The following is a 19,015-nucleotide window of genomic DNA, read 5'->3' as shown; positions in this document are numbered from 1 at the left end:
TCAGCTTAGAGAGACTTTTCCAGGGGGAGAATCTGAATCCAGAAGATGATAATCATACTTCATTCGAGGGGAGAATGAAAATGTGAATGATGATTTGCATGTACAATAAGAATTTGAAGAAGTGAATGCATAATTGGATCCAACATATGATCCAAATTACCCTCCATTGGCTAAATGGACCAAAAATCATCTGAAAACTCAAGTCATTGGAGATTCGTCTTCGGGCGTTCTTACAAAAGCTCAACAAAAGGCGAAGCGAACTGCACTATTCTCTAAAGTGGAATTTTGCATGTTCAATTCGGTTATGTCCAAAATTAAACGTAAAAATGTTCAAATTACTCTTGTTCATTCTAATTGGGTGCAAGCAATGCAGGAGGAGCTCAATGAATTTGAACAAAACAAAGTCTGGTGACTTATTCCCACTCCGAAGGATGCTTCTGTTATTGGTCTTAAATGGGTATTTCGCAACAAAATGGATAAGGAAGGAAATGTGATAAGAAATAAGGCGTGACTCGTAGTAAAGTATTACTGTCTGGAAGAAGGAATCGACTACGAATAAACCTTTGCACCCGTTGCAAGTTTAGAATCTGTTTGCATCTTTCTTGCATACGCTGCACACAAGAACGTTGAATTTTACCAGATGGATTTCAAGTGTGCATTTCTGAATGGGGAACCAGAAGAAATAGTGTATGTGGAACAAACATTATACTATTATAATATTAAAATATTAATATATATATATATATATACATATATATATATATATATATATATATACATATATATATATATATATATGTATGTATGTATAAGATAAGTCAATGTTAACATTGGTAGGGCTCATTCGCGAAGCTGGTCTATATGGGACTTTTAAGGAAGTGGCCTATAAAGTAACTGTCGGGTATCCACTCTTACCCACCGTACTCTTGACTAGTGGAGGGTCGCTAGCCGAACGGGTAGGATAGGACATTAATTCTCTTATTAATAAGTACTACGATTATAATAGAGTAACTAAATATTTTTATAAATTACCAATCTTAGTTACTTTAGTGAAAATGTGAAAATGATGCTAGTCCATGAAATTGCACTTTATGTTAGGGTGCAAAGTCATGCTTGGATGTATTTGTGCTTTACTCACTTATGTTGTGTAATGAGTTGTCTTTCCTATAACTAGGAAGTAAGTGTCACTCATTTATGTAATGTACACTTTGAGAGCATTAGCTTAGAGAGTGAAACTGCAAGAGCCATTTGTACTCTTTCTATCAATACTAATGAGAGCCAAACCCATATTTATTTACTTCATGTGTTCTTGAGTTTGCATGATGATTCCCTAGATCTTTTCTAATTCCGAACACGCCATCATAATCAACACCACTACCATTGGTACTAGGGCGGGTGTTCCTGATCAGATCAAGTATTGATCCTTGATGGCTTTCTTGATTTGGTGATTTATTTTTTGATCTTTGATCTTTGTGATTTAGAGATTTTTTGGATTCTAGAAATCGAATTCATCATTGTTTCTATTCATAATTCAATTTTCTTCACTAGAATTCAAGTGATTTTTGCTCTCTATAGAAAACCCATTGAAATCATTTTCTCTCTCTAGAAAAACTCAAGGTCTTATCAAATTGATCAAAGATTGTGGAAATGGTGTACTTGGAGTATGGTTCTTTGATTGTGATCATTAAATATGTCAAATAAAAACTCAGTTTAGATCAATTCACTGGATTGATTTTGAAAGGCGGGATGATTTCATGGGATACTTTGATTTCTTATGGAGGTTTGAAGGATGATCATGGAGTATTGACTTTTCAACCACTTTCAAAGATTGAATGCTTGACTAAAGCTTGCAATAACTTGATGACAGAGAGAGATATAAAGATAGGAAAGGAAAAAGATTTGTTTGATAAGAATTAAGTTTGTTGAAGTTCTTGACAGTGGAGTTGAATGTGATGTTCTTGATGTTCAAGAAAAATGAATTCAAGTTGATTCTCATGATGAAAAAGTTTTTTTGCTCAATTGGAGTTCAAACCGATGATATTTTGTGTTCTAGTGATTTGTTTGAAGGAATGAATCCTTATCGAAAGCTGGTGATCCAAGAAATTCACAAGTATCAAACTCCGAAAGATTTGATTCAAAATCACAAAGTTGAAGTTGTGGAAACTGTGTTTGTTCCTGAAATCAAATCTTCAAGATTCAAAAAGATGAGAAAGAAAAAGAAGAAGAAGATTCAACGGAAGAACAAACAGGTTTTTCACCAAAATTGTCTAATGTTGTTGAGAATCCGAATCTTCAAAGCAACAATATCCAAAGGTTGCATTGAATTTGAAGTCAAATCCCAAAAGTGTTGGTGGTTCTTTTGAAGATGTTTTGGGATCGTTGAAGAACACAAAGAACACAAAGAACAAGTTGTTCACCATGCATAGTGGGTGGTACAATGTTCAATTTGGAGATTTTCTCGTTCCAACAAAAGAACCAAGATCTTCTAAATTTGATTCGTTCGTTGCAAATGGATTTCGCACTACTAGAAAAATACCCTTTAATGACGCGCAAACCATGACACACATTGTTATACGATATGCAAAAGTGTGTGCCCGAAAAATAATGTCAGATCTCCCAAAATGTGAAGGATTTAGGAAGCACATTTTTGGGTGCCCTAAAATTGGTGTTAAAAAAAACATGGAGGGCATCTTTCATTAAAATAGCGTCGTGAAATCATGTCATTTTATATTTTTTTTAATGAAACACGCACATCTTTATTTTTAGTAGCGAGAAAAGGAATTCTCCAAAAATTAGAAAAGTTGAAAACCCGCCATTGTGATTTAGGCCTGGTTCTGTCTCCATCTCTCGTTCATCTCTATCTCCATTTTGTCTTCCATCTACAATCTCTCTTCCATCACCCACCTCGCCGGCGATGAAGGTTTCTCGTGATTGTTTGTTTTACATACAAGCCTTCGGTCCGATTTCAAAAAAAATCTCGTTCGATTAACACAATTCATCAAACCCTAGAATCGTAATGGAAACCTAGCCTCCACAACATTCTTCACAGTTCAATGAAGTTATCAAAGAGAAAGGTATTTCAATGTTGGGTCAAGTTGTTCCTACACCCAAAAGAATCAAATGAAGAAATAGCACCCTAGAAGGTAAACCTTCATCTTCCGTTCTTTTCTGCTTCACAAGTCTTAATCCGAAAAGCTTCAATTGCCTGACTTTCTTTATTAAGTGAATTGGTCGGAGGAAATTGTTTTAGCTCCGACGGCTTTTCAAGTATGTAATACAACTTCTTCAGTTTTTCTTGATTTCAATTGATTTTTTTACTGAAATAGATGATGAAATCGTTTGTTGATTTCTTCGTCGTGAAACACCAGCACAACTTTTCATGACAACAAAGATGGGTCAACTGATGATATCTTCAACTACGAGTTTCACAGAAGAGTAAAGCAATTGAAAATCTGGTAATTTCTTTTTAAGGCTGGTGCAGCTAGTGTCCGGAATATACCTTCTTGTTCTTCATTATTGATTCCAAAAATATGCATGGCTCTTCTGGTTTTTACATATTCATTTGCACTGCTTACACCTTCCAGCTCATCAAATTTACTTTGGTCTGGTTGAAAAGACTCTATTCTTTTATGGTTAAGCACTCTTTAGCGATCTCTGAATTGCTCAAAACTAGGACTCAATTAACCCTAAGTTTGATGGTGAATATTGGTCCAAAATTGTGGGCCATAGAGTGTCACACCCCCAAACCTGAAAGGCGAAAACGTTCGGGAACGGATGACGTCATGTACAGTATTATAACAATCGAATAGTAAAGAAAGTACATACCACCATAATATATATTTGAAAAGTTTATATGATTGTTGTATTACATGTTTCAAAAGTCAAATACTATGTGATGCTCAAAAAGATGTTACTAACGCCAGAGCATTAGTCCCCAAAAGTAGTTGCTTACCCGATGTTTAGCGATTCCCTAAGAATACAAGTTCATTTCAAAGAAAAAGTGTCAACAATTAAGTTGGTGAGTTCATAAGTAGATATTTTTGTAAATGTATGCCATTCGAAAGTTTACTTTTGTTTTCCAGAAAATCCGATATTTTCTTATAAAAGGAGTTATGAATCGTTTTTTGTATGAAATGAATGTATCGAACCAGGAAAAACCTATATTTTCCTAAAAGTGAGAAGTAGTTTTAAATGCCTAAGACTGTAACTTGTAAGTAAATATGTCATACTTAAAATATTGATGTATAGTTTTATTAGTAAACAAAACTATAAGAAGTTTGTATTTTCACGTGGAAACCATTGTAATATTACTTTTCCTGCAAAAACATAATACCATAATAATTGTCTATCGTGTGAGTTTTCATAACCATACTATGACGGATTTTCCTGTAGCGACGTTCTTCAGGTGTCGAAGCGTTATGATATTTGTCACCCCGCAGATTGCAACTAACAGTCAGGGTGTGGGATCAACAGTCCCGTATGGATCTATACACACTTATCACATTATCCCGATGGGAGACTCTGGTTATATAACAAGGCTTTATTGTATACCTTGATAGGTATGATGAAGACAAATGACTCACATATTCTAAATTAAGTCATGTATTTTGAAATGTATATGTTTATGTCCAAAATGATTACCCTTGTCACGATATGTTATGCCAGCAGATAAATAAAGCATATTTTTGTTTATAAAACATATTGTATCCCATGAGGGTAAAGTTGTGAGGTGTGATGTTTTGCATGTTAACAACTTCATATGATAGTTATAACAATAGTATGAAAAGTCTAGCAAAAGATTTATGTTTTTCACACGATTTTAACCGTGTGTTTACTTGTATTCCTCCCCTTAAAAGTGTTTAAAAGCATTTGAAAGTGTAGTGATAGGGGTATGAACTCACTTGGTAGAAGTGAAGATTTTGATGAAAACGATACTTTGCTCGGGCAGCACTTCGACCGGAAAGAAGTCGATTTCTCGGAAATCTCGGGGCTTCGAACTTCCGTCAGAGCTTGGATATGAAACTGGGGCGTCGGGGTAGTCCCGAGGGGGTAGAAGTACGAAATTAGGGAGAGAAAGTAGTGAACTAGCAACCAAAACTCGGAGCCCTCGCATCCTTTATATAGGGTGCATTTTTGTAGCTCATGTCGTGAGCATGGAGTGGCTCACGTCATGAGTTCGATCTTATCCCCTTACGTAGACTCGACGTATGATAGCCCGACTCTGGCACCCATCAGTCACTACCTCACATCGTGAGCTTCTCTCTCACTTCGTGAGTTTCTGATAATATGGGGTTTCGTGTCCCGAACATCGGAAATTCATATCTCTCACATACGAGTTCTGATTTTGACGTTCTTTAAATCCGCACGCAGGTGAGAATATACTCTACAACTCTCGTTTCGACTTCGTCGGATAATTTTGAATTTTATTTTTAATATTACATTTTTAACAGGCCGGGACAGGAAAAGTCCGTTAAAAATTCATAACTTCTTCATCTGACGTCTATTTTTGTCTGTCTTTTTAACGTGGTACTACTATTGCGAAGATCTTGGATTCTCGTTTAGGTTGTGTGGGCTAAAAGTCGCTCGATCTCTATTTTGAGTTTTTAGCTGTCTACCGTTGTATTTGAAACTTAGAAAAATCATAACTTCCTCATACAAAGTCGGACTTGGATGTTCTTTTCATGTATATTTACGGTTTAATGATATCTACGACTTTCATTTAGATACCTAACGCTAAAAAGTATTTTATTGTAATTTTTATGCTTAACAATGTTTTATAGGTTTTGTTGCGGATCTTCAATTGGTCATAGCTTCTTCGTTATAACTTGGATTTTAGTGTTCTTTATATTTTTCAAAACCTTGTTACGATATCTGCCACTTAGTACAGTCACATTGAGATTTTTGAACATTTCATTTTGTCGCTATTTTTATTATCATCACAAAATAGGTTTCAATAACTGACTTTAGGACATTACATCGAATTGAAATATCGGGTTGTTACATAGAGCCTAAGAGTTAGTGAGGAACTTGAGAACCAGATAAAAGATAGAGGTGACCAATAACCGACTATGAGCCTGGTGCTTTAGGTGTTGTTTTTCATAATTCTTTGCTGCCCGTGTTATCTCGACTATTTACGCTAAATAATTGCTTATTATGAGTCATGATGTTGTGTTTAATGGCAGAAAATACATGAACAACAAAAAGCATATGAATGGTTGAAGTTTGGTTTGGTAACATATCTGTGCTAGGTTATACTGTTTTAGTTTTCACTGCACAAAGCTTCAATCTTTAAAGAACCGAACCTATAAAAGGTTTTTAATCTTTATTTTTAGGTTCTTTTGTTATTGTTCATTGTCCTAATTGGAATGGCTCTGTAAGCAATACACCTTTTTCTTTTTATTATTATATATGTAAGTAGGGTATTTTGGTCTTTTCGTTTAAAACTTTACAAACTCCACTGCTTTCCAGGATGTTGCTGCGAAAATTCTTTTAGAACAAGATTTTCATCTAGAGAGGTTGAACGAATTCCTGCAGGTGGTGAGTCCTAGTGTATTTTAGGTTAAATTTAATCTAATTTAATATATAATAAAGTATTATATTATTAATTTAATTATTCTAATTGTTACTTTGATTTATTGATTTAGGTTGCAATAATGAGACAATTAAGGCATCCAAATATTGTTCTTTTTATGGGAACAATTACTTAGCTTCCAAACCTGTCAATAGTGACAGAATATTTGTCCAGGTTTAGTCCCTCTACATTTTAAAACAATTTTTGGAGATTGATGTTAATATATTTGTATGGTGGGCTAATTTTGTAATATTTTGCATAAAAATGGAGCAAAAGAGTCATTGGATGACAGGAGAAGGCTGAGTATGGCATATGATGTGGTATCTACCTTTAACCTTTTACTACTCTTCCCCCCCCCCCCCCCCCCGCTTAAAAACATATTATCCTTTTAAAAAAAATTGTTTTGTATTTACATTGAGTTCCTCAACAGCATGTCATGAAAATAGAAAAAAAAAGTACAAAATTATGTCTAATGTTTTTTTTTCTTCTGTCAATTATTAGTATATTAATATTAATGGCTTCTCTTTGGTATAGGCGAAAGGAATGAATTACCTCCACATACGCAATCATCCTATCGTTCACAGAGATTTGAAATCTCCAAATCTTTTAGTAGACAGGAAATACATAGTAATGGTAAAACACATACTTATTAACATTTTTTTGTTTGCAAAAAAATTATATAAGTTATTTTAATTTATCAGGTGCGTGATTTTTGGCTTTCGAGGTTAAAAGCAAATACGTTTCTTTCATCCAAGACTGCAGCAGGAATAGTGAGTTCCTTCCTCTTTATTCTATTTATTATTTATAATTATAAATAATTGAAGATGGTTTGTGTATTAAAATATAAATATATAGCTTGAATGCATGGCACTTGAAGTTCTTCGTGATGAACCTTCAAATGAGAAATCTAATGCGAGTAATTCTTCTTATTGCATTGATAGACACTGAATGAGTTCATAAGCATTGTCGAGTTAGAAGTGGGGTCCAGAACAAATTGCATTCTGTGGTGGTAAGAATCAAGAACAACCCTTTTAATTATTTTTTCAAAATATATTTTGTATTATATAATAATTTTTGTGTTGTAGGATAGAAATGTTGATGCATTGGCCTTATATTTTGGCTAAGATCATGCTCATTGCCCTTTTGAACAAGGTAACATATTTAAATCACATGTTCATTTATAAGCAATAATAATAATAATTTTTGAATTACATATATTTGAAAGTATAAGAGAAGAATGATGGTTTATAGCTATGGTTTTGTAGTTATAGAGAGGCTTGTGAAGTTTGTGAGGGTGTTTAGAAAAGCTCATGAAGAAAACTATAAACATGCTGAAATGGAAAAGAAGAAAGCTCATAAAGAGTCTGAATGGCGTTTTCCAAATGGTCTAAACAGGCTGAACTGGAAAGGAAGAAAATTGTAACATTATTATGCCGTTTCAGGCCCACTCTTTCTATTTCTTATAATCTAGCCATTACAGGATTATTGATTAGTGAAATCCATTGAGAGATGCATCAAATAAGGCTAACAGTCATGAGCTTAACCTATTTCTAGAAGTAGAAGTTGGACTGGTATGATCTCACCCATAACATATTATGTTTTGATGTCCATAATTGAAATTGATTCAACTAAATACTGTGTAGTAATATAAAAAGTTATTTTTTATAAAATTGACCTTTTGACTAGTCAATGTAGGATTTGTTCCCCATTCCTCCACCTGTGAAGACTAAGGAGGAGATTCTAATTTTCTTTAAACTTTAAGATCCTTTAAAAGAAGAGCTTCAGTATCCTCTCTCTCTCTCTCTCCCTCTCTCTCTCTCTACATTGGTTGTATTCAAGAAATAACAACACACTTTCATCAACTTATTTACAACATCATTGTACTTTTGTTTTCTTAAATTCTACATATTACAAGTTTGAAAAAGCTACCTAGGTATAGGCATGCCATTGAAATATAAAGCAACTTTCTCTATGATACCTGTGTAAATATTCATGTGATTGATTAGTTGACATTTATATTTATTTCTTTTCTTTTATTAGGTACAAAGTACGATTTGGATTATAAATCTCCTAATAGATCAGGACAAAACTTCAAGTCAGGAGAGGATATGGTTGAAAATTTGAAGAAGCTTAGCACCATGTTCTGAAAAATAAGTCATAAAATTGTCTTGAGGTTTATTTAATGGTGGTTTATGGTTTTGTTTTGTTGATGGAGTTTGCAATGGAAAGATAGTTATGGCATTACGGGGAGGATACAATCTCAACTCCATAGCAAATTCAGTACTTTCTTATGTATAAGTTCTATTAGAAGACAAACATATTTTTGAACCCTTTGAGCTTTATCCATTTGTATACTATTGAAATGATTATTTATATGACATTAACTTTTGTGCAATGGATTGTATTTTTTGTATATTGTAATTTATTTTCTATTATGATACATGAAATGAAAATTTAATTTGAAAATTAGTAAATATTTAAATAATTTCTTTTTAAAAAACATTAAAATTACGATACTCAAAAATGTGTGTCATCATCATTTATGACATGACCTTTCTTGAGAACGGCTTTAATGATACACATTATGTGTCATTAATGCGTGTTGTAAAGGCACATCGCCTATAGAGGACGCGCAAAAGTGTGTCGTCTCTCGTTATGACAGGGTCTTCCTTGACACACATTTACGCGTTGTCTGATCGTTTTACGACACACATTGTGCGTTGTAAAAGGTTGTTTTTCTTGTAGTGTCGATTCATCAAAAATGTATCTCAATTTCTCAAATGGATTCCAAAACGTCCATGATTTCGATTCGTGCTTTGTATTTTTCATTTTTGATTGCTTTGATTTGTTGGATTTATTCCGTTTCAACTCCATCGTTGATCCAACAATTTTTTGAAGATCAAGCTCAAAACAATCATTTATTTTTTTTGAATAATTCATAACAACAAATTTGAAATTCACTGTTCATCATCAAATTTGTTTTTCAAAGCCCAATTCTAATATTAATTAATCAATTCGATTTTGAAGCCCAAATTGGTAAAGTCATCATTGTTCATTGATCGATTAATGGAAGCCCAATCATTCTATTTAATGATTCGATATTACTTTTTAAGCCCAAAATCCAACAAATATGTTTGAATCTAATTTGTAGTTCGTCATTCTTCTTTCTCGTATACATTTTATCAGTTGTACATCCTATTCTTGATTCATGTTTTGTTCAACTTGTTCTCATGGATTTGATTACGTTTCGTAATCTCTAACATTCGATCAGCTTTGATTGTTGAGTTGGACTTGTGAATCAGTTGTGTATGATTTCTTCTATTATCAAGCTGATGATGATCAAGTAATTATCGATCAATGTTTTGATTTTGATGAAATTGTTCTAAAACTTTGAATTTTTTGTGAAGAACAGTTAGTTTATCACATTTTTTATTTGAAATCAGGCAAAAGAATCATGAATTTGGTGTTTGTTGATCTTTGACATGGAAAAGTTAAACTGTGAAAAAGTCAAATTCGAAATTTATGAGATGAATCGAAGAATTATATGCTGAAATCGATAGGTATAAGTTGTTTCGATGCCATAAGAGTCGAAATCTAGTCTAATTTGAGTCTAATTTCGATCTCAGAGGAGAGGTGTTCTTGATGACGAAGACTAATTTTGAATAACGAACTAGGAAGAATTGATTTTAATAACGATGGAAAAATGTATGGATGATGAATAGATGGTTTGGTATTGTCGATGGTGGTTGTATGCTAATTGATAGTCGATTGCTTGAGTTTCGATAGATCAAGTCAATTGTTTATGTTTGATTGTCGACTGATTGAAGTAATTGGAATCGAAGGACGAACTGTTAATATTGGTTTTTGTCTATTGATGTCGACTTGTTCTCATGGATTTGATTCCATTTCGTCATATTCACTTGGTAGCTGACTCCCATCATCGAGAGTTCCACAAAGCACAAAGCAAGCAGCATCCGGGCATCGAAGAATACATAGAACTCACTCTGGGTGATAACTCCGCTTGCTCTGCTCATCCTCGAAAGTACCACCGAACTCTGCAACTCTACCCCTCGCGCGTTCTAACTATTCTTTCGATAAGCACCACTGTACTCATCTAGGCATCTCTCCTAGATTACTCATCTACTCAAATCCCCTAAAAGGATTCCAACTAAATACTCTCACTTATCACGTACTCAATAGCACATCACATATAACAACAACTCCTAGGCTAAGGCATCACAAATCAGGCCACTCTATTCCTATGATATGAAGTACCTAGCCTATGTCTAGCATGCATAATATCTCATAAAATGCATCATAAATATCTCATAACACAAAAGTAAGGGTATTTTGGGAAATTACCATTCGGGCTCTGGCTCATTGTACACACTGCTCTTTCTCGCTTTCTCTATGAACACTTATTTACTTTTATAAAATCATTTCTTTGAAAACTTTTCTTACTTCCTCAGTTTGAGTCCATATTTACCTGAAGGTCCATTCGAATCCCTCAAACTATGGCTTTGATACCAACTTGTAACACCGAAATTTTCAAAACAAAATTTTCATTTAAAATCGCTTATCTCTTTAACACTTTTCATAAAAATCTCATTTTTATTATTTAAATTACAATACATGACTCTTTTTTTCCATCAATTAATAAATCAGGATCCTAAAAACAAATGCTTCCTCTGGTGTGTACAATCGAGCCGGTACCTTCCCGTGATCCTGAGAAAACCTGAAACATATAACATAAAACACTGTAAGCATGAAGCTTAGTGAGTTCCCCAAAATACCACTCTAACACATATTAGGCACTCAAGGGTATAACTTTGTTGACCCTATGGTCAGTGTTGTTGGGTTTTGAGCAATCTAACACTTCCTAAGTGTGCATGCAACCCTAATAAACCTTGGATCTATGTTTTCTTCTAAAATACATGCAAATAATAACTTCCAAGGTTTCTTCCTAACTAGCATAGCATAAGGATTATGAATCATAAAAGTACTAGTAGAAATACATACCTTTTGATGATGGTTGATTGTTTTGAGTTTGAGAGCCAAGCACCAATAGTGTGAATGCCTCAAATGGAATCACAAATCACCACAAACACTTGGAAAACTTTGAGAGAGTAGTATACTTTCTTGTGGAATCGGCCACTACTAAGTCTCACACTACTAGTGTCACATTTCTTGCACGATATGCTTCTTTATATAGTGTGCATGGTTAGGGTGAAACCCTAATAACCCATGTCTTTTCCTTTCCAAGGATCCATGGGTTAAAAACTCCATGGATCATCCATGGACTTTCATATTAGCTCAGCCCATTAACAAATGAGTAATAGCCCACACTATATAAAATATAATAGCCCATAATTTAATCAGTCTTCTTTTTAATCTCTAAATTAATTCATAATTAATTTAAGACTAAAACTAATTAAATAACATGACTTCATATTAATATATTATAACTTATAATATATTAATAAATCGTAAGTATACAATTCTCATAAAATTATCCAAAAATCGTTTGGGTGAAGTGCAACCCAAATGGACCATTCCGGGTCGGGTCAAGTATGTACCAAATAAGTTATGGACTTAGACACCTTATCCAGCAGACTCCCACTTGGATAAGTCTAATAACTATATTTGCGTATGTTACTTCAAGAACCAACCAGCAATCGTAGCTCTCAAAAACTCTGTTGAACTATGAAGCGCCATTTTAGATAAGTGATCATATAATCCTCTGTTCTCATGATATTAGACGGACAAATACATGGAACAACGTCGTACTTATTGTCCAGTAGTTTGTTTCCCGATTTTCGATTTGTTTGACAAAGAACTTAATCGAGCACATCAATTTAGTTCTGACCGGCCGGTACATAGGTCACAACAAAATCATCGAGGGGCCCAGATATCGCTTCTATTTCTAGAAGGAACAGATAAATTTCGACTCATATGCTTGTTCTACTACTTGTTGAATTGTACACAAAGGCACGTTTTATAACATCAAGTTACTGATGCATTTACGTGCAATTAATGCACAACCAACTCATAGGTAAAAACTCATATCTCTAGGTTTGAAGATTTATATGATATTACCGTCTCACGATCACTCGAGATAAATTCCATGAAGTGATACAAGTGAGCGTGGGTTTATTCCAATACTCATAACTTATGAGCACTCATGAATGTTGTAGCAACCATTGCTATGAATAAACCCATTTAGCCATCTACAAACTCGATTCATGGCAGTCTTGATTCATACCTACTTCCAACATATGAACGACTGTGGAGTGTTTAAGTAACTTAGACATTCGGAAAGAATAACCTAGCTATTTTGGAAGTCAAAACATGCAAAGTGAAACACAATAATAATCGACTCCAATATGGTCTCAGAACCCTTTTGAATATAAATAGAACCACCTTTTATTTATCACCATATTGATTACACATTATTCATTGTATAATTTTTCAAACAATCAACTTAAGACTTGAATAGAAACAACAGTCGTCCCATGCTCCTAGCATGTACACTTTGTTTTTCTAAACAATAGTTATGCCATACTCCAAGTATGCACACTATGTTTGTGTATGATCCTTACATTGTGATGTAGATCAATTGAACATGATTCCATTGATACTCATTTCACAATCCCAAATCCTTATTGTAAATGTGAGAATCCCCGATTCCTATCATTTACCAAAAAATCTGTTAGATTTTAAACTTTTATGCAATGTTCCTCTTGTAATGATTATGCGCAAAGTCACCATAACCTTGTCACCAGTCATTACAGAGTATTCCAAAGAAGGTCAACCTCTATGGAACGGAAGTCTCATATTCAAAGTACATTGCTTTGAACATCCTTCTTGCATTAAGGTTTTCTAATCTTACATAGATTGAATAACTTCCACCTATGGAGACATTTCCATAGTCCCATTTTGACTATCACTTCCGAACAAGAGTTACTTCTTTTCAGAACATGTCAATACGGTCCTTTCCGACAACTTACATCATACTTCCGACTTTCCCTGAGCAACCAATCTTTGGCGAGCCTCAGGTTTGTCCTCGACAATTGCTTAATCACTTTAGTCATATCCAGTTATAGACTTTTCCCTTCTCAATGCCTTAAGCATTTGGAAAATTTAGAAAAGATGAATATTATAGCACATGCAATCGATCCTATATCCGAAGCATATGGGACACGATTCATGATGTTTGACATAAAGACATGATAGTAGACCAGTCTTTTGCTGCAATATTTTTTATTTGCCATGTTTTCAAAATTTAACAATGAAGAGGGATGCCGTAATCATAATCGAATTTTGAAAACGCAATATATATAGAATTTCTTCAAGTTGAACCATTCCAACATAAAATTCATACATATATATTCTTGACTAAAGATGATTAAAATCTCAAGCTAAGCTTTAGAATTGAAACGAAGTATAATTTCCTCTCCCTTAATTATAGCAAAACTACTTTTCAACCCCTACAACTTCACGAATTGATACTTTGTTTTCTATAATTAACATTTCTAACTTGCAACACTAAACGTAATAATCATGCTCCCACTAACATGATGATTATCAGCATAACACTTATGCTCCCACTAGCTCTGACATATTTCCAGAAATCTGCTGGACTTCTGAAATTTAGATTCATACACCCTTTCTTAGATAGCTCACATTTGTGTCTAAGCAATTTCAAGAACTATGAAAAGGGATGTCGTAATCATAGTCTCAATTTCATAGACCTTTTCCATTTCTCACAAGTCCATGTTAGTGTGCCGGTTAACCACACACGCTCCACTAACGACTTTTGAAAATGCAAATAATACAATTGATATCTACATAAAATCTACTTAGTGAAAGGGTTTCCTCACCATCATTTTCATGAATCGGAGAGAAACCTTATGACACTTAGATTTTATAGTGTATGAGTTCCTATCCGTGTGAATTTGTCAAAACCATAATCACAAGATAAGGTTAGTCACAAATTCAGCCTTACATGGATTAAACTTGTTCAATCTTAGTTTCTTGTCACCTTGGTAGCACAAGGCCCACCAATGCTTCCAAGTTGAACTCTGATAACTCACAAGCAAATTCAACTTATTTGAAGTAGGTACAGAAACAAGAATTATGTCAACACTATAGGTTGCAAACCTTAAGTTGTGTGCTAGTGACAAATTACAGGTTTTACTCTTGATTAAATCTTGAAACTCTTTCAGGATCTTTAAGGCTCCCACTGTCCCCTTGACATATAATTTTCCCCAGTCAAGAACCATTCCTTGACATAACAAATATTCAAGGGATAGTGCGGATTCTTATCAAGACTAACACTTCACACAATTGGTCTTAGTTGGTCTTTGTCTCATCCAAGACATCACAACTTACCAATCTCAAATGTACAAGAGTAGAAAACATTTTACTCTTACATTTGACTAGTGTTTTAAACCTTCTTTATGTCACTCAATGTTGCAATCTTGGAGTATGACTCTAAGAATTGTTTTGGAACGAAGTATGACTCATCTTCTCGATTTAACCACTTCAACAATCCATAGCTCCTCTACTTAGCTATAAGAAAGCACTTAGAGGATGAATTGTGATAAGGTCTCTAAATCATTAAGATGATCATAAAAACTGATGCTAAAGTACTCTCCCATCTTTTCAGATTTGAGAAACTTCTATCCTTCTGCCTAATTTGATTCTTCTTATTCGCTCAGTCATACATTGGAACCTTTTTCCAATGTCTCAGAATTACACTTAAGCTTGTAAGTATAATCATATTTACTAAGCTTCAGTAAAATATGACAAATAATATTATCGATCTTTTGTGGTGGACTTAATCAGTGCACAAGAATGTGTACTCGATCCCTTAGTCCGTTACTTGACTCACACATCCATGTGAACAAGTAGTTAGTCTTAATTTTCCAATACTTGAAAGTTCTCATTCATCATACAATACAACTTGTATGATTCCAAGTTTCTGTCCAATTGAAACTTGGGTGATGAAAAACTTTCTTCATTTGGTAAATTCAGACACTACCACAAATGAAAAATCAAATCCACTTTCCAATATTGCTATTACCGGAAACATATAAGCAACAATTTTCCACAGATGCCATTGTAAGGTTATTTTAAAATAAATAAAATTAAAACCCTTTTTTCCTTTTATTTTAAAACTTTTCGGAAAAACTTATCCTTACAATCCACATGAAAACCTTGTTGTTATCTATTCATAAGCAATATATTATAACTCTTAAGCAACAGCTCAAAATTCTGATTGCCGAACCATGCGATCGAAAACCCACCTTTGCAATCAGAATCAACATATACTTACTTTAAGCTTCCTATCTTTTCTTTGATTCTTAAAAACATCAGCATGTGACCCATTCACATTATGTAATAAGAATCTCCAAATAGGAACTTAATAGAGTTAGACAGTGGACTTTACCCGAAGTAGAGTCAAACCTCTTGACTTGATCAACCGTATGACCTTTCAGGTGAATAGGGCAACCAATGCCCCTTCCTTTGGCAACAAAACACATGGACCCTTTGGTAATGGCACATGAGACTATCTCAGAATTTGCCTTTCTCTTTACTATTTGGTCAACCGAGTTGACTATAGCCGATCCCTTTCCATTGGGAAGAGAAATCTTTTTCTAGATATCCAATTCTACAATTGTCAATGTCCATTTAAGACTTGGGAAGTTGCTCTTTTAATCAAATTTACTTTACTGGTGTTCCAAATCATTGCTGATTCCACAACACCAAGCAAATAGATAACAACATTAAGGGTCATGTCATAGTCCGCCTCATAGTAGTCCCAAAGAGACTCACTATGTTACTAAGAAAGTGATTGAACATCCAACTTTCACGGGACTTTGACACCCAACTCTCCCGGCTTGTCAATATGTGACTTTATCTCCAAGATGTGAGCACACATAGACTATGCTTTCCAATAGGGATTGAGTGACTTTAAACTTTTCAAGAACTTGTGGGTGAGGGAGAATAATTGGAGGAGGTGGAGGAAGTGAAGCATGATGTTGAGGGACACCATCTTCAAGAGATTTGGGAAGATCATAGTTGTCTGAACCAGACATCTATAATGGGAGAAAATCAAGTTAGTTGATTCAAAGTCCTTAATATAACACCCAATATGAAATATTAAGGCTAGGACCCAACACAATATTTTATAATTTGGAAGATGGATGTCGTAATCCAAGCTATGAAATATTTGAAGGTAGGCGAATGACGATTCACCAATTTCCACCATGAAAAACGAAATAATTTATTAGGCTTTAATTGGATTTGAAATTCCTAGATCTTTTGAGATTCATTGAACTTTTCAATGGCATGTTTCAATCTCGAGTGTGCCCTCTCAAATTTTGTGACTGGGATGTCGAGGATCACAAAACAAGGTGTGAATAACCATACCAATTCACTTGGTACGCTTAATATTATCACCCAATCAATGTTCCGGTTAACCACACACTCTCCATTGATCTATGACAAACATTAAGTCACCCTTAGTGTACCTTACTAGTCAAAGTTAGTGTACCAGTTAACCACACACGCTCCACCAACGACTTAGTAAGGTACAAAGTGTGAATTCCATGGGCTAGCACCAAATTCACATTTTTCCAAAAGTAACTAAGATTGGGAATTAAATAAAAAATATTTAGTTACTTTATAATAATCATTATACTTTTAATGAGGATTTAAAGTCATTGTCCTACCCGTTCGGCTAACGACCCTCCACCGATCAAGCAAGCGGTGGGTGAGAGTGGACACCCATTAAGTTCCCATTTTATAGGCAACAACCTTATACCCACCTTATAGACCGGCTTCGTGAATGAGGCCTACTAACGGTAAAACGACTTGTTCTTATACATATATATAATAATTAACCATTAATCTTATAATAGTATAAGGGTAGAATTTTAACTTTTAAAACTTCTAGGGTATGGAATTAAAGTTTGTGTGAGACTCTACAAATTCCAAAACATGAGGGCAAGTTTTGAACAATTCATAAACTTTTGGATATTTATAACTTATGAGTTTTAATTAAGTGTTTAATACTTTTAATGAAGAGTCTCTTGGAAATCCATAACTTGAGGACAAGTTATGAAGTCCATAAAAGCATTTATTAGAAAACTCTTCAAGAAAATGTAACTTATGACTTCTTAAAAAACATTTAAAAGAAAAAATTTTGGAATTCCATAACTTGAGGACAAATTATGAATTCCATTAAAACACATTAAGATCAAGAATTAACTAACAACCAAATTGCAAATAATTCCTATGATCTAACAAAACCTATATGAACATGAACATCCACATCAACAATTTCAAGAATCATATGAACACATATAAACTTGAAATTTTGATTATAACTTTGAAATTGGTCCACCATCATCATTACCACATAAAAAATAGGTTTTATGAGTCCAAAACAGTTTAAGGTAATTATTGAAAACCAATTCCAGCACCAAAACTGAAAGATATGCTATCTGGGGTTCCAACTCGTCGAGTGCATGAACCAACTCGCCGAGTTGGATGAATTTTGTCTTGGACTCGTCGAGTCCCTTCATGGACTTGGCGATTCTGCTGTGCAGACAGCACATAAACTTCGATTTTCAGCAATCTGCATCAAGTATTCAAGAAAACAAGCCTAGGCTCTGATACCACTGTTAGGTTTTGAGCAATCTAACACTTCCTAAGTGTGCATGCAACCCTAATAAACGTTGGATCTATGTTTTCTTCTAAAATACATGCAAATAATAACTTCCAAGATTTCTTCCTAACTAGCATAGCATAAGGATTATGAATCATAAAAGTACTAGTAGAAATACATACCTTTTGATGATGGTTGATTGTTTGGAGTTTGAGAGCCAAGCACCAATAGTGTGAATGCCTCAAATGGAATCACAAATCACCACAAACACTTGGAAAAATTTGAGAGAGTAGTATACTTTCTTGTGGAATCGGCCACTACTAAGTCTCACACTACTAGTGTCACATTTCTTGCATCATATGCTTCTTTATATAGTGTGCATGGTTACGGTGAAATCCTAATAACCCATGTATTTTCCTTTCCAAGGATCCATGGGTTAAAAACTCCATGGATCATCCACGGACTTTCATATTAGCTTAGCCCATTAACAAATGAGTATTAGCCCACACTATATAAAATATAATAGCCCATAATTTAATCAGTCTTCTTTTTAATCTCTAAATTAATTCATAATTAATTTAAGACTAAAACTAATTAAATAACATGAATTCATATTAATATATTATAACTTATAATATATTAATAAATCGTAAGTATACAATTCTCATAAAATTATCCATAAATCGTTTGGGTGAAGTGCAACCCAAATGGACCATGCCGGGTCGGGTCAAGTATGTACCAAATAAGTTATGGACTTAGACACCTTATCC

The 19,015-nt window shown here is 34.1% G+C and overlaps 1 pseudogene; it reads left to right on the top strand.

The window, feature by feature from the left end:
* The first annotated feature begins 2,069 nt into the window (after positions 1 to 2,069).
* LOC145099261 (serine/threonine-protein kinase CTR1-like) lies at positions 2,070 to 7,994 on the top strand (annotated as a pseudogene).
* The last annotated feature ends 11,021 nt before the right edge of the window (positions 7,995 to 19,015 follow it).

Source organism: Lactuca serriola, chromosome 4, assembly GCF_051521515.1.
Source record: "Lactuca serriola cultivar US96UC23 chromosome 4, Lser_US96UC23_V15, whole genome shotgun sequence".
NCBI lineage: Eukaryota > Viridiplantae > Streptophyta > Magnoliopsida > Asterales > Asteraceae > Lactuca > Lactuca serriola.
Note: the sequence above shows the minus strand (reverse complement) of the source record. Positions and strands in the feature narration are given on the sequence as shown.